Below are 7,500 nucleotides of genomic sequence, written 5' to 3'. Positions count from 1 at the left end.
TTTTTCCCCCATTGGACGTTTTGAAATCAGAGCTGTCAATATCTTATGACGGTGGTTTACCGATAATGATTTCCACATTGTAAATGTGTTTATGATGGAAATAGTTTGGTTTTTCGTTTATGAATTAATGAAAGAAACGAAAATAGTATTTATGGTAATTCTTTGTTTGCATGGATATAATAATAATAATGATAATAATAATAATAATAATAATAATAATAATAACAATAATAATAATAAAAATAATAACAACAACAAAGATAATGGTCATTATTACTTATTTTTTCATTTATTTTAAAGCTTCTTTTTAATAATGGTTATAGTCATACAATCTGCCTATCATTCACTATACAAATTAAGTTCATCACAATATGTGCACTGATTTGAAGCCCTTCTAACCTTGGACTAAACTGTGTAAGTATTTTTATTCTCTGTTAGAAATATTGACTTTAGATTTAACCTTTATTGTATATACAGTATGTATTGATACATAACATAAATGGATGTATATTTTTGTTAATCTACTGTGTTTCTGTCCCATTTATTTAAAATGAAAACACTTTCATTTATTTTCAAAATCCCTGTACCATGTCAGTCAAATTCAACTCCTGTAACAGTCAAGTGAGGCGTTTACATTTGAAAATTTACGATTGTTTCTTTATTTCAGGTAAGTGCAATGTGTAACGAGATGTAGCTCTGTGCTATGAAGCATGAAAGGTGAGGATACATCTGACCTTTCTTATTTTATTTTGCCTAGTTTGCCGAAGTACGCAAGAATCTGCGTATGTATATGTAAATGCTTACACTTAGAAGTTAAATCACCATTATTGTAGGGAAAATGTAGTGATATTTCGGTTGAGTGAAATATTTTTTTTCGGTCTTTAGCAACTCATATAATGCTAGCGCAGACCATGAGAGAATCGGATGAGTATTTGTGGTTGAAATTAAAATGATTAACCCACAACTGCACAGGACTAGAATTTTGAAAATTTCAACTAAGACATTTTTATAACTTAGGAACAAAAATCATTGTCTACTGTATATTCGGTTTAGGGTTCAAATTTGTAACACGATAAAATGTAGAATGTAGGTTTCTAATTAGAATTTGGAATTTGCCGTTAAAGTTACATTTGGTATGGGTTGACCACCCTTGTTTGTGCTCCACTTCTTTCCCAGCTTGAATCTTCTGCTTTTTGTGGAAAGAAATGAAAATATGCATGAAGTTATACGTTAGAATCAAATGTACGCTTGCATATCTGTCGTATTATTTGCAACGCAACGCATGCAGGAAACTTCCATACAAACTTATGTATACTATTTATATTTAATCTCTCTCTCTCTCTCTCTCTCTCTCTCTCTCTCTCTCTCTCTCTCTCTCTCTCTCTCTCTCTCTCTCTCAGTGCAGTTTTATTACTCTGCTCTCTAACGAGATTGTCTGGTTTTGATTTGATTCCATGAGAAGACGAAATGTGGTTCTTTGTTCTATGCGATTTGTTGCTCTTATGTTGACTTGCTGTACTTAGTGAATATTTGCTGGATACTGGACTTGTGTGTTTTCACTTTATCGGAGAAGGAGGTGGATATATTTATATGTATATATATATATATATATATATATATATATATATATATATGTATATATATATACAGTATATATATATATATACATATGTTATATATATACAGTATATATATATATTATATATATACAGTATATATAGAGAGATATATATATATAGATATATATATATATATATATACACACATATATATGTGTATGTGTGTATATATATTCACACATATGTATGTGTATGTGTATATATACATATATATATATATATATATATATATATATATATATATATATATAATGTATATACATATATATATATATATGTATATACTGTATGGATGTATATATATATGTATAGATGTATATATATGTATACATACATACATATATATATATATATATATATATATATATATATATATATATATATATATATATATATATATACTGTATATACGGGTCATGATCTTGACAAGTTGTGGGCCATCCCTCAAGGGTAATATTATTCATCCTATTCATCCGATCTCTCTCTCTCTCTCTCTCTCTCTCTCTCTCTCTCTCTCTCTCTCTCTCTCTCTCTCTCTCGATAGAACTTAGGAATTAACTTTCTTCAACATCTTGTTCATTATTGAACAAAATATTTCCGAAATATTGTCTAGTAACATAGAAACGAAGTTTATGCTATTTGGTTTTAAGGATAAAAATGTGGGTGGATTTAATTCTAATAAAATGTTACTGCCAGTGATTTACGGATTTTATGAATAGAAGAGAAAAATAGATATAGAAGTAGAGAGGTATGAGAAGGGGGGATTGGATTGGAATTATAAGATTTTAAGCGGGGCAAATGCGCTTCTTGAGTTCCCTTTGATCATTTCAACTCGGCGGCATCATAGAAAAACGCGGTGGGAACGAAGCATCTGTATGTTTTCAAGTTTTTAAACGCAGTTTTTAATGATGTCAAGTAAATGTTTGGATGAAACTACTATAGTTGATGTATGTGAATATTATGTAAAATAATTGAAATGTATTAAACATTTCATGATATCCGTTCACACTTTTAGGGGAAACTGAGTTATGTACGTAAATTAATAACTTTATTGCGTTTAGTATAAAATCGAAGAAATGTTGCTCTAGTAGGAAACCTTTCTTGCCTTATGTATGCTATGGTAAACTAATGTCATGTGCTGGTGTTCAACCATTTCCCACTTATATTCTTGCAGAATCATTATATATTCTTTAAAGCAAAATGTTTAATGAATTATTTAATTGAAACGGGATTTTTTATACCAACTTCCAGTAATTGAAAATGAAATATTGTTACACTTTCCTATGTATCTTATGTTAATTATTGATAAAACACACACACACACCTATGTATCTTATGTTAATTATTGATACACACACACACACACACACACACACACACACACTTCATTTTCGGCCAATATCATCTCGACAGTTATTCCTTCAGATCCAGGGGCTTTCCATGTCTTTCGTTTTTAAATGGCTGCTTCGCCTTCAAACACACTGAATTCATTAATGGGCATATCAAGGTGTTCCTCAGCTTCATGTATATCAATCAAATTATTCCCTTCATATCTCCTATTCGTGACCTCACTGAAGTATTCAATCCAACGTTGATTTTCTCCATCTTTTGTTGTTATAAAAGATCTATCTCTCTTTTTTATGTGTATATGCTTCTTCTTCTTCCTCTTCTTCTTTGCCTAGTAGATATTTCATTGATAATTCTATGAGCAATTGTTATACCATAGCCTCTCCCTGAATTTATACCTTGGTCAGCTTCATGGTATGACAATGAAACAATATTCAATTCTCTCTTCCACACCTGTTTAGTATTTTTTATATATGTCATGATTTCCATAATTGGTGGTTTTTATATTTCTGTTTTTATTCTGATATTCTAACATGATTCATTTTGTGTGTGTGCTGTGTTAGTTTCTTTAGGTAGATATTTTCATCGGTATCATACTACATTTATTATATTTGTGCTAATACATTGAAAGCAGCTTGAAGAAAGAATAAAAAAAAAAATTTCTGGAGCATTTTATTTTTTTTCATTTGGCAGCTTTGAATTTTATATATAATTTAAACTTCTTTTCTTTGTTTCTTGGATTTCCAAAATATATTTTTGACCGTATGCGGGTATTCAAAATAAGAAAGCGTGGTAACGTTCTATGACATTTGTTATAGATCTTTATTTATATGACTGGTTGAATCGTTCATAGATCAAATGGAGCACCACAATTGTACTTTTTTACATACTTTGTAATACTTTGTAATTCTGTATACATCCGTATTTGGTCTTATAGGCAGGATGAGGTAGGAGGTAAGCGTTCTGTGCTTCCTCACTTTTTCTTTATTTGTCCTTTCTTTCTGAAATAGGATAAATGGATATGGGCATTTGGTCAAAAGAAATTCGGATGCCTTGAAAGATTGGAGATCCCATGCTCAGATGAACTGAAACTATAAGCCACAAACTCCTGCTCTCTTCAAATGCACTTACTTCAAGTCCATCTGCCCTTATATTCCAAATCTAATGTTTCCTTTTACGGCTGGTAATAATGATGATGTTCATACATACATACATACAGTTATGTATTTATTTGCATTTTAGAATTGTATATCACGTAGATTATTATTATTATTATTATTATTATTATTATTATTATTATTATTATTATTACAAGCTAGGCTATAACCCTAGTTGGAAAAGCAAGATGTTATAAGCCCAAGGGCTCCAACAGGGAAAAATAGCCCATTGAGGAATGGAAACAAGGAAATAAGTAAACTGCCAGAGCATAATAAACAATCAAAATAAAATATGTTGAGAACAGTAATAACATTAAATTAGATCCTTCACCTATAAACTATAAAAACTTAAAAAAAAAAAAAAATAAAAGGAAGAGAAATAAGATAGAACAGCATGCTCGAGTATACCCCCAAACAAGAGAACTCTAATAAAAAATAGTGGAAAGCCATGGTACAGAGACTATGGCACTACCCAAGATTAGAGAACAATGGTTTGAGTTTGGAGTGTCCTTCTCCTAGAAGAGCTGCTTACCATAGCTAAAGAGTCTCTTCTACCCATACAAAGAGGAAAGTAGCCACTGAACAATTACATGTACATGGCAGTAGCCTACCCCTTGAGCGAAGAAGAATTGTTTAGTAATCTTAGTGTTGTCAGGTGTATAAGGGCAGAGGAGAATGTGGTGAAAATAGGCCGTAAGATTTGGTTTATGTGTAGGCAAAGACAATATGAGCCGTAACGAGAGAGAGGTATAAAATGTAATACTGTCTGGCCAGTCAAAGGACCCAGAACGCTCTAGGGGTAGTATCTCAATGGGTGGCTGGTGTCCCGACCAACCTACTACCTTATTCACTCTGTGTGATTTTACATTTGGTTTCTGTCCATGCATTTGTAACAGCGACTTTCTAATGAAAGTTCCGAGGGGGTTGTATACCAATCAAGGTAATCATCTTCATGATTGAATCATTACAAGAATTCGGTAGAAAAATAATCCACGATAAAACGTTCTCGCTTTTACTGCAATATCAGATTTCATCTCTCCATTTGTGACTTATTTGTCTCTTTAGAGAAATTTCTTCTTTATCACAGAAAGTTGAGAAAGGAAAGGAAACTGGTAAAGAAATTGTGGTAAGGGAATGGAGAAAAATTAGAGGATGAATGTGTGTGAGAGAGAAATAAGAAAACGAAACATAAATGATGAATTTGACATTTTCTTCAATACATAATAACACCTGTAGCCAGAGTTCAAGACATTCGTTGTCTAATATTAAGTAAACCCTATGTACACATACACAAGAACACACACACGCGCGCTCACACACACACACATATATATATACACACATATATATATACACATATATATACATATATATACATATATATATAATGTGTGTATGTGTGTTTTTATATGTATATATACACATATATACATTTATGCATGTATATATATATATACATATATATATATATATATATATATATATATATATATATATATATATATATATATATATATATATGGGTCTCTAGAGATTTTAATGAAGCGGCGGGAGTAAGAGAAGACGATGGATTAACAAGCTAAGAAAATTTGCTGGTATATACTGGCATAGAAAGACCATTAACATAAATAGATGCGAGTGGGTTGACATGTCTGAGGCCTTTGTCCTGCAGTTGACTAGTTACGGCTGATATATATATATATATATATATATATATATATATATATATATATATATACATATATATATATATACATATATATATATATATATATATATATATATATATATATATATATATATATATATGCCCTTTGCGTCAATAGGTGTAGGAGGAGATGATGATGATATTTAGAAACATTTGTGTGCGTTTAGTTTATTTACACTATTGGTGTGTAAATGATTACTGATTAGTCTTCTATTGGATCTGTGTTGTCGATCTTAAGGTTCATCCTCTTCCTTCTCCTATCTGACTTAACATTATTTGTATTCATAGATAGAAAGAGATTTATGATATTAAGTTCATATAAGAAGAGAAAAATTTCTCGAGCTACAAATTCCAATTATCGAACTCAAAGACCAAAACAGAGAAGAGAATGAAAAGGAGATGTTAATGATCCTTTTCTGATCACAGCTCCAAGCAGTGGGCCTTCCGACCTTCTCAATTCCTATCAATGTCATTTCTCTGCTTGAGGAAATCCTGAAAAGAATCCAATCATAAAATACATGAGGCGCTTGTTGCCCAGAAAGAGGAACTGATTAACGGTATCTGAACTGCGAAGATAGATTACGAAATGGTAGAAATAAAGGAGAAGGTGTAGGCGAAGTGTTTAGATAACCGCAAATTAATGGAAGAAAGGAAAATAATGATTAAAGTACAGAAGTGATACGGAAAAGAAACTGAAAATTGAGGAAGTAAATATTCTAGAAAAAGGATTTTTTAAGGTTTAAAGGCCGCTCATGAATGGCAGAGGCAAGGGACAGTGACATTGCCCTAGCTATTAGAAAAAGGCCCCCCCCCTCTTTTTTTTTTTTTTTTTTTTTTCTTTTTTTTGAGATCAGGCACGGGCTCTTGCACACTGATCAGGCACGGGCTCTTGCACACTTGCAGCCCGTAGGTGTTTGGGTTTTCCGGTAGTAGGTGATTTAGATTGTGGGATGATTTGCAACTTTTATTTGTAGGTAGTTTTAGGATAGGATGTGGGTTAAGGATAATAATAAGCAATTGTTTCTATGCTTATTTTAGAGGTGCCCCTGGCTCATTTTGGAAAAGAGTAAAGGTGACGGAGGGGAAGAACATCCTCCCCAAGAAAGCCCACTGGCTCCCGTCGTTTAGTTGGAGAGAAAGAGGTACAGCAGTGAGTCCCGATGAGTAGAAGAGCTCGGGAAGGAGTTGGGAAAGGTTCAGTTAGAGATATTGGTATAGGAGAAGTAATAAAAAACTTCCTTGGTGGCATAAGCTAGATTTATTAGAATGAGCAATAGTATGAAGATTCAGCTGAGTGGGAGAGAGCTGAAAAGATAATTTGTTTAGCCAATGTGAGTAGTAGAGAAAGGGTGGAATAAACATTCCTCTACCTAAAAATACTAGAAAAAAAGTAAAGATAAAATTTTACGAATTCATTGTAGTCATTGAGACGTGTGCTCTCTGATTTGCTGTTTGGTTGAGAGTGATTCCTGAACTTAAAAGGATAGAAGAGAGATTGCAAGTGGAAGGAGAGCTAAAAAGAGGTTAAGGGGTTGCTTAGGTTTCCAACTAGTGCTGGTACTACGTTATCTAGGGGGAGGGTAGCTGCGGAGAAAGGCTGAGCATGTATCAACATTGGTAATAATGTGTTTAACAATTGCTGCTGCAGGTACAGGATTATTAGGGTTAA

At 32.2% G+C, this 7,500-nt stretch overlaps 1 long non-coding RNA gene across 2 annotated transcripts in view; it reads left to right on the top strand.

Annotated features, from left to right (window-relative positions):
* The window catches only part of LOC137636846 (uncharacterized), a 205,712-nt gene that overhangs the window by 138,921 nt on the left and 59,291 nt on the right, over positions 1-7,500 (top strand). Inside the window, exon 3 of one of the 2 annotated variants that reach the window (XR_011043255.1) lies at positions 668-1,571. The exons of the other annotated variant lie outside the window; for it this stretch is intronic. This is a non-coding gene — a long non-coding RNA (uncharacterized lncRNA). Of the gene's footprint in view, positions 1-667; positions 1,572-7,500 lie in introns of those variants that run through there. 2 annotated transcript variants of the gene reach the window in all.

Source organism: Palaemon carinicauda, chromosome 3 (genome assembly GCF_036898095.1).
Source record: "Palaemon carinicauda isolate YSFRI2023 chromosome 3, ASM3689809v2, whole genome shotgun sequence".
In the NCBI taxonomy this organism is placed as follows: Eukaryota; Metazoa; Arthropoda; class Malacostraca; order Decapoda; family Palaemonidae; genus Palaemon; species Palaemon carinicauda.
Note: the sequence above shows the minus strand (reverse complement) of the source record. Positions and strands in the feature narration are given on the sequence as shown.